This window comes from Periplaneta americana, chromosome 5 (assembly GCF_040183065.1).
Source record: "Periplaneta americana isolate PAMFEO1 chromosome 5, P.americana_PAMFEO1_priV1, whole genome shotgun sequence".
NCBI classification, from domain to species: domain Eukaryota; kingdom Metazoa; phylum Arthropoda; class Insecta; order Blattodea; family Blattidae; genus Periplaneta; species Periplaneta americana.
In genome coordinates, this window is record NC_091121.1 from 158,739,222 (window position 1) to 158,766,168 (window position 26,947).

Genomic DNA, 26,947 nt, shown 5'->3' on the forward strand with positions numbered 1-26,947 from the left:
CATTTTTTTCCAGTCGGCTTTTGCGATATCATTTCAACATAAAGTCTATGTCTAGTTTCCATTTCCTGTCAATTTCAATAGACCGTTTCTTTTCATTACCATGAAGACTTCATGTTTAAATCAAGTCAATACTTATTAACAATAATATTGCATGTTAATCTATGTCAATTCTTTTACTTAAAGCTGGAATTCATATGTCAGTCATGTCAATTGATGCCTATAGGAGCAAGCGCGCGCTTTAGAGCTCAGGAGAGCCTGAGCGCTTTACAGTGGAAAGGAAAGAGACAGACGAAAGAGGTAGTATAATATGCCGCTTGGTCGAGCTATATTCAGGGATGGCCAGCACTGATTCAATGGATAAAGGGAAGAGAAGTTATTAAAATTGTATCCATGTTAATTTTTAAATTTATCTGAGAAGTTTAAGTGCATTTTAAGAATATAAATTTTAATTTAAAGTTCATTTTACACAAGTTTGGTTTTTTTGTTGAAAATAAATATTTTCTCAACTTTTTTTTATAGAAAAGTGAAGCTTTCACATATACGCCTATTTATTTAGTACTCTTACAGTATGTTGTCGTAAATCTAATATATCGTAAATACGTATTACTGAAGATAGTGTATTGAAAATTTTGAAAATATTCGCATGGAAATTGTTTGTAAGGAAATTAATTAACAAAGCAACTACTGTTACATCATAAGCAAAAAATACGTGCCCATATGTTGTAAAAATGTGAGCTCTATAGCTTCAGCACATTTTGAGAAAATAATTTAATATTCTGATGATAGGAAGTTGCTCACCAATATCACCTTAAAAGCATAATGCGATAAGGGTTTTGTTATGGAATATTGGTTACATTTGAAATATATACAGCACCTCCTAGGTAACTTTGATTTGTACTTTAATATTGTTTTGATTAGTTCATTGATTACTTTTATAAGGCTGAAGATACCATCAATATCAATTCCAACTTATGTTATACTCAATCTCTTTTTTTTTTTTTTTTGGAGGGGGGGATATCACTTTCTTTATGAATGATGTACTGCTATGGAATTTGTATGAATATTCCTTCTGAACTCTTTATTATGTTACTAGCGTTTAAAACACAACTGCAATATTGAGAAATTGGTGTTAGTACTTTTGCTTTACAGACAATACAGATAATATCAAACAGAAAGAACCATACGTTCCGTTTGAAGCTTGTACATCACTGTTTTCTTAATCCAACACACTGCTTATTCCTCCTTATATGCCTAGCACTTGATGCCCGCGCATGACTTCAAGGTCAGAAGATTGCGCTTGCTTTGACATCACTGGTCTAAGGTACATAACCTTTTTTTTTTTAATGTCAACACTTTTAACGTGTCGACTAAACAATTTTAAGTTTTTAAACAAAGTGTTAACGTGAACTAGAATCATTGAATTATAATTTATCAAATTTTAAACAAAAAGCAAACCAGATCTGTAGCGACAGTTTCAGCCCGCAGAAATTTTTTCACGGGACTGTACAAGTAAATAACGTTGGGATTCTAGATTTATAACGTAAACTGTTCCGTAATTTTATTGTTTCTTAACACAACAGAACAGGAGGATTTTGTTTCCAATGTCGCCGACAGACTACAAAGCGCTGAATATCTCACTAAACTCATAAAATAAACCTTTTGTTTGCGCCATTTCCTTCCCGTCTCTCCACCACACTTCAGTCGCGACTCGGTTCTGATATAGTCCCAGAGCAGATTTTCAGTAGTAATGACGTTAAAATTCAGCCAAGTTTTAATGGAATTCCCATTCTCATCGCATAAAGCATGTCGAGACTTCTAGTACGACCTTCTTGTAAGGAGGGATTGTTCCGTGAAGTGAGTTTGAAAGATCTCTCGAATTAAACAAGAATAAAAAGACCTACTTTCAGTAAATGGAATTTAATTCCGTAATTATGGCGCTTACAGCTTGGAAGAGATGATCTCCATCTTATTTTACAGTTCCTTGCTTACGACAATTTCACTTAATAGTGCCGTAATTATCCTTGAAGTGACTAACAGCACAGAAGATAAAAAATATCCGTACAAGGGCTGTGAGATTATAACGTAACATTACTTAATCGTCACAGTGTAATAAAATTTCAATGACGCATTAAAATTTTCATAGCAGTCGTTTGTTTGCGATAATTGGGGAACCTATTTTCGGCTGAATAAAAATCTTCAATTTTGGTATAAAAACTTGGTAAAAAATTGAAATTCTGAATAAATTCGTGCTAAAAATAACATTTCTTTATACAGAGGAGGGGCCTAAATGCTTACACTTCATCCTGAAGCTTGTTTATTATGCTCACCACTTCTGTGAATAATTTTTTTATTTTATTTTTTATTTATGTATTTATTTTGCTAATAATTGTAACATAAAATATAATATAAACAGATAAAACTTTAGTTCACCCCTGAAAGAGTAGAACTCGTGCTCAGGGGCGGATTCTTGAATTTAAATTAAGAAGTATATAATACAATTCGTCTTACGTCTACTACACACTAAGAATATATAAGTTTAAATTTACAATTTTTTATTATTTACAAAATCCATACATTACTTTTTAAATTTAATACTAGAACTATTAGAATTAATAAATTTATTTATTATTATTTACATTGAAATACACAGAATGCAGAATATAATTACAACAAAACAGAAATAGAAATAAAATAATACAATCAATATATGAAAAGAAGGTACAATAATATTAACAAAATTTGAGAACCGAATGAGCAGCGCTCGTGTTCGGTCACAGTTCAGATATAGGCTATTATTAATAAGTCTATAAGAGAATATACAAAATAAAATAAAATAGGAAATAAATTAAAATTACAGCTACAGTGAAATTATATAATATAATATATTAATATAAGAGGAATATACAAAATAAAATAAAATACGAACTAAAATTAAAATTACAACTGCAATGAAACCATATAATATAATATTAACATAGAGAATAATAATATCGTACGTGAATAAAGTAGGACAACTTATGAAACAATATGACGTATTCCACAATTATAGAATACAAATATAATATAGTCTGATTAATTCATATACATAGGCTATAAATTTGTTAATCAAATTGAAGACATTAACACATTTCTAATTTTCTTGTTATATGTTAGTGGGTTACATGTAAGAAGTTCTGGGTATAATTTAGCTAAAGAATTATACAACCGAGGGCCAAAATTAATGCTATGCTTCAGACCAGCAGATGTGAAACTTTTAAATTCTACTAATGTTGAATTATTATTTCGTCTTGTGTCATGATTATGTGCCTGTAATATAAACTTATTACGATTTTTATGATAACATTTTAACAGAGTATATTTATAAATTTGTCCAATATTAAATACATTAAATTCAGAATAAATTGATTTATTTGGATTTTGAAAAAGTTTCTTCAAACAATTTTAATTATTCTTTTTGTAGTAAATTTAACGGACTAAGATTAATTTTTGTACTTCCACCCCAAACAATAATGTCATATTGAATGATAGACTGAAAAATGGCCAAATAAACATTTCGTAGAACTCTGATGGGTAAGTAGCATCGAAGATTAAAGAATTTATAAAATGTTTTACGAAGCCTCTTACAAAGATAAGTAATGTGATGATGCCATTTTAAATTTTGATCAATAATGATGTCCAGATATTTCACATATGTGGATGCTTTCAATGGTGGACATTTACAACTTTTGGTATCTAAACAATTTTCACTGTGCATGTTATTAGTCTATATTCATCGCTAACTTTTAAATTTTGAATATTGGCAGATTTTGACGAAAAAATAACTATGTTCGAATCAAGCCATTTTTAACAATATTTGCACCTATATTAGCAATTCTATATGCTTCTTACCAAGAAAAACCATTGAAAATAACTGCTTTACAAGATTAGGATATTTAAATATAAATTTGTTATAAATTCCTAGGCCTAAATTACTACTATGATTAAATACTGTAGCAGTGTTTCTTTTTGGTTCAAACAGTTTTAAAAAGAATTCATTCTTTTTGTTTCATAACTATGAGAACACAATTCAAAATTATTTCGATTTTTATGTATTAATTTTATTAATGCAATATAATAAATTTGTCTGATTTTAAGAACATTAAAGTCTAAAAACATTTTTGAGATGGAAAATCAATGGGTTTATGAAAACATATTTTAATTATTTTCTTCTGTAATAAATAAAGTGGATTAAAATTGTTTTATATAAGCTGCCATACATAATTACCGATTGAAATAAAGCTAAGTATATTGTGCGTAATAAACTTATTGACAAGTAAGTCTTAAAAAAATATATATATTATTTATTCCGTACATAATTACCGATTGAAATAAAGCTAAGTATATTGTGCGTAATAAACTTATTGACAAGTAATTCCTAAAAAAAATAATATATTATTTACGTAATTTAATACAAAGATAATTAATGATTAGTTCCATTTTAAATTATTGTCGAAAATTCTGCCTAAATATTTAACTTAAAAGGATTCTTAATAATCGGACATTTACATCGTTACAATCAGAGTTATGTAATTAATATATAGATATAGGAAGTTTGTTACATTTAATATAGATACACTTTTTAATAATGATACACTGTGATAAGAATGATGTGAATTAATGATGGCAAAATGAGTCCGAGGACCAACGCCGAAAGTTACCTACCAATTGTGCTAAATGGTTGAGGGAAAATCCCGGGAAAAACCCAATCACGTAACTTGTCCCAACCAGGATTTTAACTCGGGTCCCCTCGCTTCACGGTCAGACGTGATAACCGTTACTCCACAGCGTTTGACTAACACTCTGATTTGAAACTTAGAGTACATTGGTTATAAAACACCATTAACAGAATATTGAGTAATTTCAACGATTCTTTGATTTTTCACAACATAAAGTTTTGAATTGCAGATTTATCAAAACTTTCAATTTCGAGTTGATTTCCTTTTGAACTGGGCCGCCGAAATATAATGATAAAAATAATAAAATTTACATTAAAGTCCAATAGAGGATCAACAGGATCAAGAAACACTGCAGAACACTTATTAAGCTAATAAAAGAAGAGAAAAGAAAAGAAAGTTGAAATAATTGTAGTAGCAATGACAATCATAGAAGTAGGCCTAGTAGTACTAATACAGACGTGGAAAAATTATTTATTAGACTAAAACGTTTTTCTTGGAAACATAATATAATTCGTCATATCTACTATCAGTATAATTCACAGAGTCTTTATTGTTGTAAATATCATTGTTTATATCTTCTGGTATATTTTTCCAATGGTTAAGTATATTTTTTCCTGATTATGTTGGTACTACTGGTGTTTTAATTATATACTGCAGAAGATATTCTCCCATGGCCTGCAAGAAGACCGGACATGAATGAAATTGAAAATCTGTGATCTATACTGAAGAAGAAAGTGAACAAAAAGAGGCTTACAACAAAACATGGACTCATTTAAGCACTATCTGATATCTGGCTAAATGATGCTGGTATTCAAAGAAAGTGTCAAACTTTGGTTTCCAGCATCCCTGACAAAATCAACGTGTTAATAAAGAATAAGGGAATGTTCACAAAATATTAGTAACCTAGGGACCAATTTTCTGTTCATTATTTCTGTGCAAAATACATTTTTGTTCATTATTTTTACCGATAAATACAGATTCGTTGCATATATAATTAATTTAATAATTGTTCACGCCTTTAATAGTAGGTCTAATAATAGTAGTAGTAGTAGTAGTAGTAGTAGTAGTAGTAGTAGTAGTAGTAGTAGTAGTAGTAGTAGTAGTAGTAGTAGTGTCCCGCGCCATGGCGTCATGGTCTAAGGCATCCTGCCTGGGACTCGCGTTACGGGATGCGCGCTAGTTCGAGTCCTCGTGGGGGAAGAAATTTTCTCATGAAATTTCAGCCTTTGTATGGGACCGGTGCCCACCCAGCATCGTGATGCACTTGGGGAGCTACGATAGGTAGCGAAATCCGGTTACGCAAACCAGCTATAACGGCTAGGGGGCTCATCTTGCTAACCACACGATACCTCCATTCTGGTTGGATGATCGTCCACCTCTGCTTCGGCATGTGGCCGTGAGGCCAGCAGCTGGCTGGTCTGTCTTTGCCCCTCGTGGGCTGTAGCGCCACGGATTAAAATAATAATAATAATAATAATAATAATAATAATAATAATAATAATAATAATAAACACAAAAGGTAAAACTGACAATATTACCACTTACTAGCATTCTGTAGTTACAATAGTGTATGTTTTGGATTAAGCCGAAATATCACAACATGGCAGATGTTCAACAAGCAATTCCATGAACTAGAATGTGATTCTTTAATTTGTATTTGAATTTTGATATTGTCCGACAGTCTCTGACGTGGTCAGGCTGAGAATTCCAAAGGCGTGGAATCGATATGGTGAAAGATGATGAGTAGAAAGCTGTTCTGTGCAGAAGAATAAAGAGAAGGTACTACATGTTCCGGGTTTGTGATAGTGAAAGGTAAACAAAATGAGAAACTAGGTAAGAAGGTTGTAGAGGTGTGGATGATTTAAATAGTTCATTCCTTAATAGCTTTATGCTTAAGGACAGATCTTTCACTGCAAACCCAGCATTCTCCAATCTTTGCTCTTTTCTGCCTTTCTCTTAGTCTCCGCATATGATCTTATATATTAATGTTGTCTATCATCCGATACCTTTTTCTATTTCGAACTTTTCTTCCATTCACTATTCCTTCAAAACAGTAGGCTAATATAAAGAAATGCTCAGTTTTATTCCTGTGTGTCTCGTGACGAGAATATTGTACGAAATGGAAATATAAAAATTGGAAATCTATCCTTTGAAGAGGTGGAAAAATTCAAATGCCTGGGAGCAACACTAACAAATATAAATGATACTTGGGAAGAAATTAAACACAGAATAAATGTGGGAAATGCCTGTTATTATTCGGTTGAGAAGTTTTTATCATCCAGTCTGCTGTCAAAAAATCTGAAAGTTAGAATTTACAAAACAGTTATAGTACCGGTTGTTCTTTATGGTTGTGAAACTTGGACTCTCACTTTGAGAGAGGAACATAGGTTAAGGGTGTTGGAGAATAAGGTGCTTAGGAAAATATTTGGGGCTAAGAGGGATGAAGTTACAGGAGAATGGAGAAAGTTACACAATACAGTACTGCACGTATTGTATTCTTCACCTGACATAATCATGAACATTAAATCCAGACATTTGAGATGGGCAGGGCATGTAGCACGTATGGGCGAATCCAGAAATTCATATAGAGTGTTAGCTGGGAGGCCGGAGGGTAAGAGAGACCTTTGGGGAGGCCGAGACGTAGATGGGAGGATAATATTAAAATGGATCTGAGGGAGGTGGGATATGATGGTAGAGACTGGATTAATCTTGCTCAGGATAGGGACCAATGGCGGGCTTATGTGAGGGTAGCAATGAACCTCCGGGTTCCTTAAAAGCCAGTAAGTAAGTAAGTGTAATTATGAAACAATATACCAGGCAAATGTCTTACAGAAAAGCAATAAATCTGCACAAAAATATTTTATTTGTTATGAAAAATAACGCGGTCATCTGATATGTTATCATGGAAAGAAGAAAATAACTTACTTGATGATTAATTTCCAGTTTTAAGCTTGAAATTATGGAAATGGTGGATATATTTCTAGATGAAAAGTTATTTGAAAAGAACATATTGGGACCTGAAGACAACGCGACATTTCTGAAGTCACATTCTGAGACTGGGTGAAAATGTTAAGGTGTCATACGCACAAGTGATACAAAGATGTGTAGTGGGAGTAAGAACAAATATGAAAGTGACATCTCTTTATATCTGAATTGTGATACCTCCCACAAGCATCAGCTGCCAATATATTTCTATTTCAATGCAAGAAAAGGAGAAATGTTTTTTCGTGGAAAATGTTACGTGTATTAAATAACTTAGAGGTAAATGTACCAGAAGTGACAGTTTATACCAGGGGTTCCCAAACCCTTTTAGCGTAGTTCCCGCTTCTGAAGTCTAGATACTGGTTACCGTCCTCCAAAGATAAACATAAAAAGTTTATTGATTCTGGTTCACGTTAACACTTTGTTTAAAAAACTTAAAATTGTTTAACGACACGTTAAAAATATTAACATTTTTAAAAAGGTTATGTATCTTAGACAGACGGCCCGTTTCAACGCCGGTTCTGCGTCATTTTCAGTGTCCTACGAACTACTGATGTTCCTGTTGATCTTGCATACTGCCATTTGCATTCGTCAGTTGTAGGGGTGGGGGTGTGTTGCTCCTATGGTGGGGGTGGCTGTTTGTGTGCTATGTATCATAACATCGAATAATATGTGGGTATTGAACAGTAATTGTGTGCTAAGTATATGTTGTGGGTGTGTTATTGTGTGTTTGTATATTTCGTATTGTTCTACGTTAGGGTGTGAAACCATTCCGGAAGTTAACAAATGTAAATACCTCGGAATAACATTTAGCAGCGATCTCGGCTGGGGGGAACACGTTACGGACACAGCGGGAAAAGCATGGAGAGCGTTACACATTGTGATAAGGGTACTAAGAAAAGGCTCTGATAAATCCAGAGAGATTGCATATAAATCACTAGTACGTCCAGTAATGGAATATGGTGCTGCATGTTGGGATCCTTACAGATTAGAACATATTACGACACTGGAAAAGATTCAAAAACGGGCTCTCAAGTGTTGTCGGAAAAATTCACCATTAAAATGGAGCACACTCACGGACAGGAGAACGCGAATTCGATTATGCGCACTGTTCAAAACATACAGAGGTGAGCCTGCCTGGAGAGAAATAAAAAACAGGTTGCAGCCGCCAAATTACTCTTCAAGGAACGACCACTCATATAAATTGAGGGAAAGAAGACAGAGGACGGACACTGGAAAGTTTTCTTTTCTCAACCGTACTATCAGGGACTGGAATGCTTTACCTACAGCCTTACTAAAGGCTTTACCAACAACCAAAAATGTATTTAAAAATAAGACTTAAGGACTTTACTAATAGACGGTAATTATGCACAGCATTTAAAGGGTGTAAATGATATTTTGTTATTGAAGTGTTGTATCAGTGAAGAATTATGTTGTGTCAGTGAAGTGTGTTGTGTCAGTGAAGTGTGTTGTGTAAGTGAAACGTATTCCTGTCAGTGGAGCTTTATAGTTTATAGTGGCTGTGCAAAATATTTGAACAGGGAAATGTTTTTGAAGTGTTAGTGAAATCAGGATAGTATCAGTGAAATGTGTCGTAGTTCCAGTGCAGTGAGTGAGTTGACAGCGAAATGAGTGTAATGTTGAAAGGTACTTGTGCAGATATGAACATATCATACTCGTGGGTTTTAGTTCGAACTTGGGTTTAAGATACAAATTAGATTTATTTTAAATGTTATTTTAAGGGATCGTGCTTCATTTAATTTAGGATATTCCCTGTTGTTGTTGTTATTATTATTATTATTATTAATTATTGTTAGTATTAATTATTAGTATTATTATTAATTGTATTTTTAATTAATAAGTTTATTGTTGTCATTATTGAGTGTAATTAGTTACCGCTGCCACCGGGTATATACCCATTGCAGTGTGAATAAATACATACATGCATGCATACATACATACATACATACATACATACATACATACATACATACATACATACATACATACATACATACATACATACATACATACAAGATGTTTAACTGTGGACGTTTTGGTGTGATGTGTAGAATTTCCATATCTGTTTCTATAATATTGTAGTCATGATTATTGTTGATAATATGTTCTGCGTAATTTGATTAGTTTTTCAATGTCTGAAATCAGAAGAAGAACGATTTTTATTTTCGCTTGCTCAGGAAGTTATAGGCCTATCGGAAAAATATAGGAAAATTATCTAAATGTGTGCGATATTCTGTAAAAAAAAAGACCAAAATAAGAGATGTTTTAAAAAAAGGGAAAAAAAAGGAATATGGACTAAAAAAGGAAAAAAAAAGGGGGTGAAGTCAAAACCACATAATTTGGTCGGTGAAAGACAGGTTTGAACATCTTAATTAATTATTTCATGTTTCGTGTTGAAATAAGAAAAGGGATTCACTTTAAAATCTGGTCTCTATTCATTACAAATCTCCTCAGATATGTTGTTAACGATGGCTAATAGGCTTGGTGAACCCAGAGTGCGAAACAAAAATAATGGAATGTATTGGTGCTATGTGGGAGAAATCCCTGAGTACTGAGAAAAGTTCTCATTTAATATGTGAAAGGTATAATAGGGTCTTAAGCTAGAAAAAGGCAGAAACCATTAAAATAAGCAATTATAGGCACTATAAAATTCAGTATACCTTGCTCCATTAAGCATTAAGGCTGGTTCACAATAAACCGGGAACGGAAACGGCAACGAGAACGAGAACGTATATATTGTTAAAGTAAATGTATTTAAATGTGAGGATTCACAATTAATTTTCACGTTCCCGTTCCCGAGCTCCGGGAAACTCCTCGTTAATTGTGAATGCTCACATTTAAATGCATTTATTTTAACAATATTTCCGTTCTCGTCCTCGTTGCCGTTTCTATTTTCGGTTTATTGTGAACCAGCCTTTAAATGTATTTATACATACAAAAACCTACAATTCTAACTAAAGGAAGAAAACAGCAAATAGACAAATGCTGAGCTTTATTTATTATCATAATTGTGGATGCACCTGAAGTTCGTGATTCAAATTCGGCCGTTGGCAATAAACGTTCTTACTATTTGAAGAGTTCGTGGGAAAAACGATGAATGTCACAGTTTTCTTAAGGTTGATGTCATTATCTAATTGAATGGCTCACTGCGAAATTTAATGTTGTTCTTATGAAAAATGGTAAAAAGGAGAATTATCACTACGAATACAGTAATCCTTTCCTTTATTTTCTATAGAAACAGCGCTACATCTTGTAGTTACAGACTCAATTAGATCATTATCTAATCTTTAACAGAAATGTGACATTCATCGTTTTTCCCGCGAACTCTTCATTTGGAAGATCCGTGCCTTAGAAATGTGAAACATGAAACAAGTATGTTATGAACTAAGGAACTAGACCAAGTTTGTGGTAAACTTAAAATGTGTAGAGAAGAAATAAAAAAAAAAAATCCCAGTTTTACACACATGGCTTATGAACTGCATAAAACAATCTCGCTCACGTATAATAGAGTAATAAGTAAAACGAGTTATTTGCTTTGGCCTCCCCCGGGAGAATTGCCCTCCTAGTAGGGCATTAGCGATACTAAAACAAGTTTCCGCGTTAACATTCCCGTCGAGCCAGCGTGGGGTATATATTTCCTAAACCCTTTCATAAAGTAACTTTACAACAAAAATTATTACCCCACTGAATACAAAGCTATGGTGTTCTGCGGGTGAAAATAACTTTCAACATTTCTTTGTTTTTTTTTCTTCTCTTTTTTGTTAGTTTGTTCGACTATACATTAATTTTTAAAAATAATAATTCTTTTGAGTATATTATTTTTATTACTTCAGAGAAATGTTTCATTATATTTGCATTTAATGGAAGTAAATATTTTATGAAAATGTTACAACTATAGCAATTATATATAAATGTATTCTCACTTCCGGAAACACAGGAATAAATGTGAACTTCGACGAGAACGTTATACAAATCCATGAAGCACACAGATCTGTGTATCGACACTCGTAAAACTAAATATTTAAAAGTATCTAGCCGGAATACTCCAATTAATCATATAGGCCAGGCATGTCAGAAATCAGACTGTAAATGTGCAGTTATGTGCGCGGATCGCCGGTCTGTGCAGGTTGCATCAATCAAGCGTTGCTCTTACCCGTTCTTAGCTGGAGGGGTGTACAGTAATCTATTCTGCGATTCTAGGGTTGGATTGAATAGACATTTGGACATTATAAACATAGTTATCAGAACGAAAAAAAAACATAGTTATTATCAGTGCCTATATTTGACAATTGTAATACAAGAAACTTTAGTCTTACTCAGTTATACTTCACAAAGTAGTGGTTTGTAAAGCATAATTTATTAATATGATTTTTATACAGTATATGAAGAAAAAAAATATATATTGCAGTAATTTCGAAACAACAAGAAACGAACAAGTATTTCATTTTACGTAGTAGGTACTAATTATTTTAAAGTAATACATCCTACTCTTTCATTGTTCGTCAAGCATTATTATTTACTGTGACCATTGGTGCACAAATGTTGAAGAAAATATTATACTCCCAATTAATTACATGCAGTAGGACATTGTGAAGTTTTTACACTGAAATCATTTCTTTGCTGTATGTCAATATAAAATAATATTAATATTAATATTAATAAATATAAATTAAGCTTAAAATTTAAATTCACATATAGTTTATTTGAAAACGTTGAGAGCAAGTATCGAAAAGTTGGGAGCGTTACTCAAATAATTTAAGAGTGTAGTTCATAAGCTGTGAAGCGACGATATTCTCTTTATGTCACATTTAAAGATTTATTAATAGGCTATAAGTATATTGAATTAATATTGTGACGTGAGATGGAAAATTTGCCATTATATATTTTTCCAGAAACTTTTCCGCCTTGCAAATAATTGTTTTCTTCTCTTCTTACAACATCAAGAGCCTCACATGTATTCCTCACTATATTCTCATCACTTACCAGTTTATGAAATGAAAGTCGTAAGTCGTCTAACCTTTGATGGCTGTGTTAGTACAAACTCCAAAACAACGCCATTGTCAAGTACGTTTTGCCGTGAGAGTACTGATTAAGAAATAAGCGCTGGCAATATCACACTTTGAGAACTTTACTAATCTGATCTAAATTTTCACCTCACAACACTATTACCTCGACATAGGCTGATGAAAGCCTTTCATTTTAAAACAGTTATTATTGTTGGCTGAGGAAAACATTATAACAATTATGTTGTATGATTCGTAATTTCTCTTCTCCGTTATCTCACTTTATTTATCATAACTCATTCACAGACACAGCCAAATCGGCACTCGTACTGAAACTGTGTTACTGAAACAAAAGCTGCTGCAGGTAATGTATAGCCCTGCCGCGTTCCCCTCCAAGGCGATTCACTCCCTCCAGGTAGGGGAATAGAGAGTGCACATCGCACACAGACAGTTGCACAATATGCACGACTGCACAATGTGCAGGGTTTTGACATGCCTGATATAGGCTTACAAGAGGACTCATATATGTTTGAGAATGTAGGATATTTAAAATATCTGGATACGTTGTTTATTGCGAAAAACGAAGTCAAGAATGAGACCAATGCAGTTTTACTCGTAGGAATCTTCTAAAAGGTACGATACCTAGAAAATCAGAATTGTTTATGCACAAAATCAGTAATCACTTCAACCTCAACTTCATATTCGACAGACATGAGCCTAACCGCAAAGGAAGAACAGAGGTTTAGAACGTTTGAAATGAAGATAATAAGAAAGACTTTGCAGTCGGATAACGCACTTGCTTGCCGATCCGGAGTTGCGCTCGGGCACGGGTTCGATTTCCGCTTGGGTTGATTACAGGATTGAGTTTTTCCGAGGTTTTCCCCAAACTGTAAGTCAAATGTCAGGTAGTCTATGGCGAATCCTCGGCCTCATCTCGCCAAATATCATCTCGCTATCACCAATTCCATCGACGCTAAATAATCTCGTAGGTGATAGAGCGTCGTTAAATACCCAAGTAAAAAAAGAAGACTTTTGGAGTAATAAAAGAGCTTCTTACAAAAGACTGTATGACCATTATTTAAAAAATTAAATTTTTTAGCCATGCTTAAAAGGAAGTTCGAAAGAAAATTTCACGGACAACCAGTGCCATTAAAAAATCTTTTTATGGAAGTGAAATCAACTAGACCTTTCCCCTGAATCAAAAAAAAAAAACATGAATGGAGTTATGCTGTATAGGAGAGGGAGCCGCATTTCATCTTTCCAGACACCCTGAAAACCCGGTATATCTTCATTGTGCTAGAACTTCTTTGAGTAGCCATCTTGTATGCATTGAGCATAAACGTGTCGATTTCTATAGTAACCATCGTGCTCTATCGTTTTCTACCTGCTCCTATTTGCGCTTCTTAATGGCTAGTCACTGTAAATTTTCTCTCTTCTCTCATCGTGCCACAATTTCGGCCGACCAATGGCCGCTGAAACACCACACAAAGCCAGAGGCATTGAGACTGCAATCACCATCCTACAGTTCAGACTTTGAACCGTGTTTTACCTCTTCGGATCAATGAAGAAATTCCTAGGAGACCAACGCTTCGGTTCGGATAAAGAAGTGAAATCAGTCGTGCGCAGGTCGCTAGATGCCCAGAAAACAGTCGGAGAAGAATTCTCTCCGGCGCCGGGATTTGAACCCGGGTTTTCAGCTCTACGTGCTGATACTTTATCCACTAAGCCACACCGGATTCCACCCCGGCGTCGGACAGAATCGTCTCAGATCAAGTTCCAAATCTTGGGTTCCCCTTTAGTGGCTTCCCTCTGCACTACGTCATAGATGTCTATGAACTTAGGACCGAAGTCCACACATGTGCTGAGGTGCACTCGTTATGAGTGACTTGTTGGCCGGGGTCCGACGGAATAAGCGCCGTCTTAAATCACGAAGTGATTTAAGCATAGGGTATCATATATTGTATATTAATTTAATGTACCGAAGTACATATGTCATTTCCATGCAGATATTCTGCGTCATCATATGATGAAAGAGTAATGGAATGGAGAAAAATTCTCTCCGGCGCCGGGATTTGAACCCGGGTTTTCAGCTCTACATGCTGATGCTTTATCCACTAAGCCACACCGGAAAAAAAAATACTGAAAATTAGAATTTATGAAACAGGTTGTTCTGTATGGTTGTGAAACTTGGCCCTCACTTTGAGAGAGTAACAAAGGTTAAGGGTGTTTGAGAATAAGGTGCTCAGGAAAATATTTAAGGCTAAGAGGGATGAAATTACAGAAGAATGGAGAAAGTTACACAACATAGAACTGTACGCATTGTATGCGTGACCTGACATAATTAGGAACATTAAATCCGGACTTTTGGGATGGGCAGGGCATATAGCACGTATGGGCGAATCCGAAATGAATATAGAGTGTTAGTTGGAAAGTCGGAGGGAAAAAAACTTTTGGGGAGGCCGAGACGTAGTCGGGAGGATAATAGTAAAATGGATTTGAGGGAGGTGGGATATGATGGTAGGGACTGGATTAATCTTGCTCAGGATAGGGACCGATGGCGGCCTTATGTGGGGTCGGCAATGTACCTCCGGGTTCTCTAAAAGCCACTTGTAAGTTAATAAGTATTATTCTGTACATGTGTCAATATGCCTGTATGGTATGGTATGAACATAATCTTAATGTCTATGACAGCGTTAATAGAACATTTCGACTATTCTTTATATGCTTAGTGTTAAGTGAAATCAGTGGGTGTAATATATCAGAAATCTAGAGAAAATTAACAAATTATGTTTCTTAAACAGGTAAATTTATATTTATAGCATATGTACACTGAAAAATTATCAAATTATACTAATTTATTTTGTGTGTGTGTTTTTTCACACTGTAAATGGGCAAATACCCTATGGCAGTGGTAACAAATTACACTCAATAATGACAATAAATTGATAATTAATAATAAATACAATTAATAAAGTGTAATAAAAGTTTTGTTATATTTAACATGTAGAATCACCTCTTAAATTTTGGTGCATCGGTCCTCTTCCACCATGTATGTACGTTTCTCGAGCAAAAAGAATAATTTATAAAAGTAGCCCTGACATTGGTCGAACATCTTTATTGATCAGTTGTGATTACTGCCGTGTGAGATCTGGCGGGAAACAAAAATATATGCGGAAACAGCTGAAAGTCTGTGTTTAAATACTTTTCGCTCTAGTGTTAAAAATACTTTACACTCGCTGCCGTACAATAGTCCATTTTAACACGCTTTTTTGGCAATAAAATTGAACTTTTAGGAATGGGTGCCTAGAGAAATATTTTGAGAACTATCCCAAGTTTATTTTCTGAATTACTGTCTGATGTTAGACAGATAATAATGAACTTAATGTGCAGAATATGTGACTTTGATCACATTCAATTATATTCCATAACGTACACCCACATCTCCGCTAACACAAGCGTGGGCAGAAATGATAGATGGTGTGCTGTGCATTAATTGTCTTCTCTTGCTGAGCAAACTGCCCGTGGGCAGAGGAAATTTGTATTCGTACAACAGACCATATTTTGCTCAGGAGATATTTTAAGAGATATTGCTCATCTTTATTAATGCCATCCAATGCCGCAAGACACAGGAGCATTATGATTTTCCGACTTGCGGTATCTTCTCAAGAGCAAATGGCTTTAGAAGTGGAGAAGGGACTATCTAAACTACTGACAGTTGTTTATTATAGCTGTCTGGAGCGAAACGTAACTTGGGAGAAATGAGCTAGAGATACAATTTATTTATTTATACTTTATGCTCATCGTTATCATCATCTATCATCTTCGCAATCATCACCACCAGAACTAGGAAGTTGGTACCAAAACTGTTAAGTTGTGTGAGCTCTCTACCGAATGAAAAGTATTAACGCAACTCTCAATGTCAGTGAACCAGAACGATAAACACGTACAGCCTGGTGGTAACCAAACATCTGCTCCAGTCGTCCACGGACTTAGAAGAAGAAAATAATAAATGAACAATATATAGCCTATACAGGGTGATTCACGAGAATTTACCATCCTTTACTGAGCTTATTTCCGAAAACATTCTAAACAAGAAATGTCATATAAACATGGGTCCTATTCTCAATACTGGGTGTTCATTTCAAAGTGTGTCATGACGTCACTGTTGTTGGGTCACCGATTTGAAGCGAGTTTCAGCTTATATGTCAGAGAAGTTGCCTATTATTTAAGGCGTTCTTCAATCTGAACTTGAGAACGTGTACGGTATAACTTGAACGTCGTAGCAACAGATGGCGGTCTGTACGGTCTGTGTGCTACCATAACCTCTTTCGAACTGTGTTTTGCGCCGGCAAGTCGTACGCAGGGTATTTGTTATCATCGGTTGTGTACGGTAACATTCCACAACACAAATCAAATGCTCCGTGTCCATGTTGACCGCCGAAGTTAATGTCAACAAATACGTAAGTAATCGTCTTAACCCTCTCCCCATTATCCCGACAGTATGTATTTCCAAACAGTTCACATTCCTGCCACTACCGGCGTTACCGTACGTATCGGTACGTACTCTTCAGAATGAACGCCGTATTTGCTAGGCAACTTCTCTGCCTCATAGGTTATACTCCTCTGCGGAAGTGTAGGAAGATTGAATTCTCTAGGCTCATCGGCTAGCCATATGACGGCATACACACTTTGAACTGAACACCCAGTATTTACAGAGTTACGTTTCATTATTGGAACGCATTGCTGTGAACGCGTGATCTTGGTCAACGTGCAGTCAGTAGCCAGAGCGAGCGCTTCGGAAATCAAAGATAGCCGTAGATAGACATTAAGATGATGATGTTATAACTTGTGAATGCGTTTAATGATATATTTCATTCTACAAACGAATTGGCACATGCAGAGTTACGACAATGGGTATTTTTTATTTACAAGATTACAACAAAATTTATTCCCAATACATCATTTCCAACAGACAGTCGCGATATGATCTCACAGTTAAAGCGAATACAAATGAGTATAAACTAAAAGAGACCATCGAATATGGGGTATATATGTATTAACGTAATGAATTGTCTGACAGTAAAATGGAAGCAATTCTAGTGTTCTTTAACACAATTTAAGATTAAATTTCGGTACTGATCTTTCTCCTGCAATGAGATGTTTCAGAATAAAAATTCGTAAGCAGTGTAACTTCATAAATATTAAAATATTATTCTTATTTTTAATTGGTTATTTAACGACGCTGTATCAAATACTAGGTTATTTAGCGTCGATGGAATTGGTGATAGCAAGATGGTATTCTCGAGATGAGGTCGAGGATTCGCCATAGATTACCTGACATTCGCCTTATGGTTGAGAAAACCTCGGAAAAATCCAACCATGTAATCAGCTCAAGCGGGAAGCGAACTCACGCCCGAGAGAACTCCGGATCGGCAGGCAATCACCATAACGGTGAACCGACTGAGTTACGCCGGTGGCTCATTATTCATATTGATTTCGCATTAAAATAATACATATAATGTAGAAATTTCTGGCTGCGGAAATACTGTGTATGATATCAAAGATTTCAAGGATGGAAGAAAATATCAGATGATAGACAACATTAAGACATATAGATCATATGCAGAGACAAAGAGGAAGGCAGAAAATAGGAAAGACTGGAGAATGCTGGGTTTACAGTGAAAGACCTGCCCTTGGGCAGAACACTATGACTGAATGAATGTCTAGTTCCTGTCGTTTTTAAGTAGTTATTTTACGACACTGTATCAACGTCTTAGGTTATTTAGCGTCTGAATGAGATGAAGGTGATAATTCGGGTGAAATGAGTCCGGGGTCTAGCACCGAAAGCTACCCAGCATTTGATCATATTGGGTTGAGGGACATCCCCGGAAAAAATCCTCAACCAGGTAACTTGTTCCGACCGGGATTCGAATCCAGGCCACTTGGTTTCGCGGCCAGACGCGCTAACCGTTACTACACAGATGTGGACCCCTGTCGTGATCCGATTGATACAGGAAAGAGGAAGAGAGTTCAGTATGAAGAGAATGGAACAGATTCCTGCGTTTGTTGACTTTGGATTGTTATTATTAATTAATACACTCATTTTAGAAGACATACTCAAATAAGGCCATTCTCGGGAGTGTAAATTCCTGGAAGATTTCTTACTTAATTATACTGCAACATTTTGGTAGTGACTGTACACTATGTTTTGATGGTACACAACATACTTGCTGAGTAAACATCAACAGATAAAAAAGGAAGCCTTGTTAATTAATTTGCTTCCCTGGAATGTTCTACGGGCTTCATTACAAGGAATGTCTGCCAGACTGCCATTTATCCCCGACGTGAAATGTAATCTTGGTGCATTGTCGTGCAAAATTGACCTTTCGTCCACGTGCAAAGAGTAAGTCTCTCTCAAACATTTCATCAACTCCAAGTATACCTCTTATGATCTACTTTATATTAGACTACAATGCGTTCTCCATTATTATTCGTTGCCCTCTTTATTTCTTTCCTGATTTTTAACACATCCCTTTTTCTCTTTTTGTTGTTCCTGCTATTATATTCTTACCTATTTCCTTCCTACTTTGTCTTTTACTTTCTTTCATATCTCCTATCATTCACTCCCCGCACTGCTCTTCTTTCGTCTTCTGTCCTATTCACTTCTGTTGTAATTTTTTATATTTCTTCCTCGTTTAGTCTTCTCCTTGTAAGTATATCTGTAATAGTCTCATTTTTTCCGGGTGATGGAACAGGCTAACTGAATCACGGAACAAAAAGCGGGAACTCAAAAACTAAAAGGCTTTCACACTGAATCCTATGTAGAACGATTATAAATTAAAGAGTTTTAAATGGTTACACTATAGTTTATTTATTTAGACCAGGGATGTCGAACAGCGCTCTCAAACTGTAAAACGATTAATAGGCCTACTGTTCGTAGCTGAGCTGAAACGATAGTCGGTGTTCTGTACGCAGTGTGTTTATCAACTCTGGCGGCTGGTGTGGATATGGAACGACGATTCAATAGTGAGTGGATAGATAAATATTTATTTATCTTAAAGGACGGAAAGACACATTGCTTAATATGTAGAAAAAAACTTGGATACATTAGCCATCAAAATATTAAAAGGCATTTTAATCTTACACGTCATGCTGAAGCTTATGGACCAGAAAAGTTATCCGGTTTCACTCGTGAAAAGGCTGCAGAAGAATTAAAATCAAGATTGAATTCAGAAAACCTTCCATCATCATCGGGTGTTAGTAGAATAAGCTTGGTTCGAGCTAGCTTAAAATTTGTGAAATTATTGCAACGGCTTCAAAGCTATTTACTGCGGAAAATTTGTGAAAGGCTGTCTCATAGCTGTTGCAAAAGGGATATGTCCGGAATACGTTAATGATTTTAAATCTATATGTTTGTCTCGTAATATTGTTGCAGAGCGCGTATCATAAATGGGAGATAACTTGGAGGAACAACTGACAGCAAGAATGAAAACTTTCACTTATTAATCACTATAGCTCTTGATGAAAGTACCGACCGGAAAGATACGGCGCAGCTAGCTACAGTGTATTCATAAGGAGTGTCGACTCAGATTTCAATATTCATGGAGATTTTGTAGATGTTATTTCACTAAAGGATCGAACTCGAGGAGGAGGAGATATTTTTGAATCTGTAACAAAAACTATGAACAAATTTCAAGTTACGCTAAAAGTAATTAATTTTATACATCAAAACAGTTTACGTTTCTGAACTTGAAGTTGCACTGCTACAACACATACACACAAAGTTGATATTTTAAAGATGATATTAACAACATTATTATTATGATTTATTTCCGTCACTAACGAACAACATTCATGGAATGACCAAGTAGATAAAACTCTGTTGTTATTATTATTGCTATTATTATTATTATTATTATTATTATTATTATTATTATTATCATCATTATGTTCATCATCATCATCATCATCATAATTCATCCTCATGTAGGCTACATTCTTTGTTTATCAGAGTTCATCAAGTGCAAATCTAAACTGAGTTCCTAATCAATTGGTAAGATGTATAAAAGTTATCAAAGTACCAGCCGCCGCAGTTTCGCTTTTGTTTACGATCATTCGGCCGGATTTCCTGCTGCCTGTGTTCAACCGTTGCACTGTAAGGGAGGAGTGAAGGCTCTGCAGTTCACAGCTCGAGAGCGCTGTTCGACATCCCTGATTTAGACTTACAATATTTTAACAATACAATTATCAGCATTATTAATTAGTGAGTATGCACAACAAATATGTACTTACACAAAGTGAATACTAAATGCCGTCTTCGAAGACCGGAGCATGGTAGAGGCTATTGTGACGATGAAATTCTAGATAGGAAACGTCATGGTATGATGATTATGATTAGTTATGGAGATATTAGAGGCAATACCTAGAAGTCAAATGGGGTAATAGTTGCTTTTGATCTATATAGTTCGTAGCAATTGGAGTTAAATGTTACGAAAATAACAACGATATATGTTTGACATCACCTGTCCGTGAAATGGTCCGATTTCTTGGTTTCAGCGCAAGAACTGCGAAGAAAATAACTATAGTTGGTTTGTTTTCAAGTACTGTACTGTGAGTTCTCTGTGCAGTGTCCCAGTTCAAACTGATCAATAAATGGGGAAAGAAAGGAAAAAAGAAAAAGAACACAGCAATTAATAAATCGGGAAAGAAAGGAAAAAAAATGAAATATAGAAATCAAGAAATGCAGCAAGAAATGATAAACGAAAATGAGAGAAATACAGCAATCAATAAATTTAATGGAAGAAGAAGGATGAAATGAAAAAAGAAAATATTGAATAAGGCAGTTAAGAAATGGAGCAGTAAAGGAAACAAAAAAGGCGAAAGAGAGAAATTAAGATATGGACGAAGAAAGGAAACAACAAAAATTAAAGAAGAAAAAGAAACGAATAAGTGGAGGAAGGATAAATGGAAAGAGAAAAGATATAGGAAAGAAAGGAAACAAAAAAGAAGAAACAGAGAGATCAAGAAATTGAGAAAGAAAGGAGAAATGAGAAAGATAAGAAGAAACAGAGAAATCAAGAAATTGAGAAAGAAAAGAGAAATGAGAAAAATAATAAGAAATAGAGAAATCAAGAAATTGAGAAAGAAAGGAGAAATGAGAAAGATAAAAAGAAACAAAAAATCAACAAATTGAGAAAGAAAAGAGAAATGAGAAAGATAATAAGAAACAAAGAAATCAAGAAGTTGAGAAATAAAACAGAATGAGAAAGCTAAGAAGAAACAGAGAAATCAAGAAATTGAGAAAGAAAAGAGAAGTGAGAAAGATAAGAAGACACAGAGAAGTCAATAAATTGAGAAAAAGAAAAGAGAAATGAAAAAGATAAGAAGAAACAGAGAAATCAAGAAATTGAGAAAGAAAAGAAGAAACAGAAATAAAGAAATTGAGAAATGAGAAAGATAAGAAGAAACAGAGAAATCAAGAAATTGAGAAAGAAAAGAGAAACGAGAAAGATAAGAAGAAACAGAGAAATCAAGAAATTGAGAAAGAAAATAGAAATAAGAAAGATAAGAAGAAACAGAGAAATCAAGAAATTGAGAAAGAAAAGAGAAATGAGAAAGATAAGAAACAGAGAAATCAAGAAATTGAGAAAGAAACGAGAAATGAGAAAGATAAGAAGAAAAAGAAATTGAGAAAGAAAAGAGAAATGAGAAAGATAAGAAGAAACAGAGAAATCAAGAAACTGAGGAAGAAAAGAGAAATGAGAAAGATAAGAAGAAATTGAGAAATTGAGAAAGAAAAGAGAAATGAGAAAGCTAAGAAGGAACAGAGAAAACAAGAAATTGAGAAAGATAAGAAGAAACAGAGAAATCAAGAAATTGAGAAAGAAAGGAAAAATGGGAAAGATAAGAAGGAACAGAGAAATAAATAAATTGAGAAAGAAAAGAGAAATGAAAAAAATAAGAAGAAACAGAGAAACCAAGAAATTGAGAAAGAAAGGAGAAATGAGAAGGTAAGAAGAAACAGAGAAATCAAGAAATTAAGAAAGAAAAGAAAAATGAGAAAAATAAGAAGAAATAGAGAAATGAAGAAATTGAGAAAGAAAAGAGAAATGAGAAAGAAAAGAAGAAACAAAGAAATCAAGAATTTGAGAAAGAAAAGAGAAATGAGAAAGATAAGAAACAGAGAAATCAAGAAGTTGAGAAAGAAAAGAGAAAAGAGAAAGATAAGAAATAGAGAAATCAAGAAATAGGGAAAGGAACAGAAAAGAAAAAAGAATAGAGACAAATGAAGAAATGGAGAAAAAAAGGAAATGCCAAAATAAGAAGAAACAGAGAAATCAAGAAATTGAGAAAGAAAAGACAAATGAGAAAGATAAGAAACAGAGAAATCAAGAAATAGGGAAAGGAACAGAACAAAAAGGATAGAGACAAATGAAGAAATGAAGAAAAAAGGAAATGCCAAAATAAGAAGAAACTGAGAAAGAAAAGAGAAATGAGAAAGATAAGAAACAGAGAAATCAAGAAATAGGGAAAAGAACAGAAAACAGAAAAGGATAGGACAAATGAAGAAATGGACAAAAAAGGAAATGCCAAAATAAGAAGAAACAGAAATCAAGAAATTGAGAAAGAAAAGAGAAACGAGAAAGATAAGAAGAAACAGAGAAATCAAGAAGTAGGGAAAAGAACAGAAAACAAAAAAGGATAGGACAAATGAAGAAATGGAGAAAAAAAGGAAATGCCAAAATAAAGGAATAGAGAAAATAAGAAATGGAATAACAAAGATAAAATGAGAAAAGAAAAGGAGAAACAGTGAAATAAAAAGTGGAGCATGAACTGAGAGGAAGGGGAGTTGAGCAGAAAATAACGCGTAATGTAACCACGCTCCAGTGCAGTATAATTTCCCAGGACGCATAACTATGCCTTGTATGCTGCAGCTATGCATTTTAATGTGTCTGTATTTAACCGAGGTATCGTTTATTCCATAACAGTTCTGCAGTTCAGAACTCTTTAACATAAGTTAACATAACGGTATAGATATTTTTATAACGAAGTTGTTTCCTGCAATTAACTTCCATGAAACGAACCGTTTTGGCACTACGGACAGCATGAGGAACATTAATATGTCCTAGAATAAAATTAAAACGACATTAAATCAAGCAGTCACGTTAACAGTTCGTTGTTTCTTTGATGAATTTTGTCGGTCATGTGATCTGGAGAATGGCTTTCATTTTATGTTATACGAAGTTCACAGAGAAGTATTAAGCTGCAAAACAACGATTTAGATATTCCACTGAAATACGCCGCTTAATATCCCTGTGAATAAAAGTTATTTCCATTTTGTCATCTATCTGTGCATAGCGGCTTTGGATAGTGGCTACTCGTTCAAAATCAGCTCTAGAAATTTTCTTTTAAATCTTCCTTCTTTATCTCCGACACATATCGTCAAGTTCAGTACATATATATATATATATATATATATATATATATATATATATGCGTGCGTGCGCGCGTGTGTGTGTGTGTGTGTGTGTGTGTGTGTGTAAGAACAATTGTTCGTATACATCTGAAGTCTGCTTACCCTCAGCTGTCGAACTTTTGCCAACATTTTTTCCACACTCACAGAATTTTGCATTATTTAATATATCGTATGTTGCCGAGTGTTGTTTGAAATTTTAAAAATGTTATTTTTGCTATAATTTATGAAAAAAAATTAATACAATAAACGAGGAGAATTTCTCGGAAAATAAATCCATAGAAACGTGTAGGTACTCCATAAATACTTGCAGTAAAATTTTCATCCAGATTGATTAATATTTGGCATAACATGTTGGTGTTGTATGAAGAAAAATAAACATACAGAAAAATGGATTTGAAAGTAAAATGAATATTTATGATAAATTAAAATTCTCCTCGGCTACATTCCTTTAGGAACTCCAGGGAGCCAACTTTATAACAAAACGTTACTAGATTTGTGATCAGAAATTTGTAAAAAAAGAATTCTTTGTTGAGAAAATAATTTTTGACAGCTCTTTACCACGCCTCCTTACAACCTTAATTTAAATTTTGCTTAGGCATATTTGTAGTCACAATTGAATTAAATCTATTTAGGGTATGGAACTATACATTCGAAAGAACTGAAATAGCCAATAATTATTTTTAGAAAACTTTCATTATTTTCAGTGGAGTCGCCCCTTAAGAGAGTCAGTGAGAATTGTAAGAATTTCAACAATCACCCCACAATAAGGAGATCGGCACAATAAGCTTCAGGCTGAGGTGCAAGTCTTCGGTATTCCTCATAAAGGAAAAAAAAAGCGATTTCAGACAACTGACCAGACTTATAATTAATTACAAATGTGTTAATTGTAGATACCCAGTTATATTTCAAACTTAATTAATTTGTCCACAACAATTATATGGCGTGTAGTTTTATTATCCACAATCGCAATTAAAATTCTCTGTGCTCAATTTTACATAACTGTTTTCATACTCGAAGATCCTGGCTATTATGGAATTAATTGAATTTTATTTAGAATACTGAAGTAATTTCGTGAAAGTAATGAGGTATTAAATCTGATTTGTTTCGCATATATTTAAGACTGTTAAGAGAACAGTCAACCAAATTAGGGCTAGGTAGGTAACAAGGATTTCCTAAGTAACGTAATATAATTCCAGGAATTATCTACTCCGAGGAACTGGATGGTTTCTAGATGAACTAATTAGATTAATGACTTCGCAGTGCAAGTTGAGGGACTTCAGATACCAATTAGAGGTTAAAAAGAAAATCTAATTCAGATCTTTAAGTGGATATTTGCCTGCTTCCTGCAAGGGAATCTACATTGTATGTAGCCCGTAATGAGTTTTCTTTTCGCGATAACATATAATTCTATACACTAAGGGTTGTCAGATATTAGATCTTCCATTTTTTCCATTAAAGTACTTACATTTTGTCTTAAAGGAAGAGTGATATGAATATGGGCAGAATTGACATTTTCATGACTGTACAAAAAAAAAAATGTCCTCTATATTCAGTTGAAGAAAATAATATGAATCTCAAAATTGAAATTTTAATAAACATAATAGATAGGCTACAAGTTTCCAAGTACAAAACAATATTTATCCGGTTGTAGGGAACATCATGTTTATCTGGGGGCTTTCTGAAGCGTTTGTGGCTATAATATGTAATGCCAAATTATTAACCTAATGTCTTAATAGTAGTACTGTCTCATAGATTTCCCCAGCTGTTTATTACTAATTGAAGAGTCCACTGCAAGAATGATGGATGTCACTTTCTTGTCAAAAATGAACCAAGACTGTCAATGCATAGCTTGAGATATATACAGGGACATTATTTTATTTTTACTTCAATTTTTATTGTACCTGAGTTTTTTAATGTACTTCACTCCCACCCTTTCTACTAATGAAGACCAACCGTCCTCCACACAGATCCAAGACCGCATATACAGTCATAGTAGCCTTACGGGCATAGTAAACAGTACGTTCCAAAAATATGTTCGCGTTGTTCAGTGACGAAAGAGCTTTCAATATTGAATCATTTTCGCACAGGTACTGTCATCCATTTGCCTACGTCGTATCCCGGTTTTCCCCACCAGCTTTTATTCGTCAGCTAGTGGCTGGGCTGACTTAGCTCTTTTCTGAAAACATTAATTTCTGTTAGGAATTGGACGTCTACTTAATATTATACCCATACAACTGTTTAAAATAACTTAAATAAAAGGGCCTCGTTAAGTAATTAACTGTCAAGTGATTTCCCCCCTTTCTACGACCCTACGACATAACCACTTGGACGGACAGTAGGTAGCATATCTGAGTAATTTTATCTTTTCGGATCGGGCAGAAGTCAAGATTGAATTTACAGTACGTAAGGTACTCTTTTATAGAGGAGGTACAGGATTATTTCAACATGAGTTACTAGTACGAAGGACGAAACTGCTAATTGGGATTAGATATAATAGTCTATAGTGCGATAATATGCACATTAGAACTGAAGTCTGTATCGAAATGAACGGCCGCCATTTTAAAAAATGTGTTTAAATATCCATATTATGATTATTTTTCAATTTAACTTCATTCTCTATATTGTACGCTAATGTGTTGTAGACAGTATAATATACACCGCATAATGAATACGTCCACATGGACAGCTCAGTTCGTGAGTAAAACACTCATTGTTAATACTGTACTCTATTTTGATTAAACAAAAACCTA

At 34.3% G+C, this 26,947-nt stretch overlaps 1 protein-coding gene and 1 non-coding gene across 2 annotated transcripts in view; both read right to left on the bottom strand.

Moving 5' to 3' along the window:
* The window catches only part of LOC138700254 (neuropeptide CCHamide-1 receptor-like), a 1,055,160-nt gene that overhangs the window by 227,165 nt on the left and 801,048 nt on the right, over positions 1 to 26,947 (bottom strand). The gene's annotated exons all lie outside the window — the stretch shown is intronic.
* On the bottom strand, positions 14,779 to 14,850 carry TRNAY-GUA (transfer RNA tyrosine (anticodon GUA)). Its single transcript has one exon. It is a non-coding gene; the product is annotated as a tRNA-Tyr (tRNA).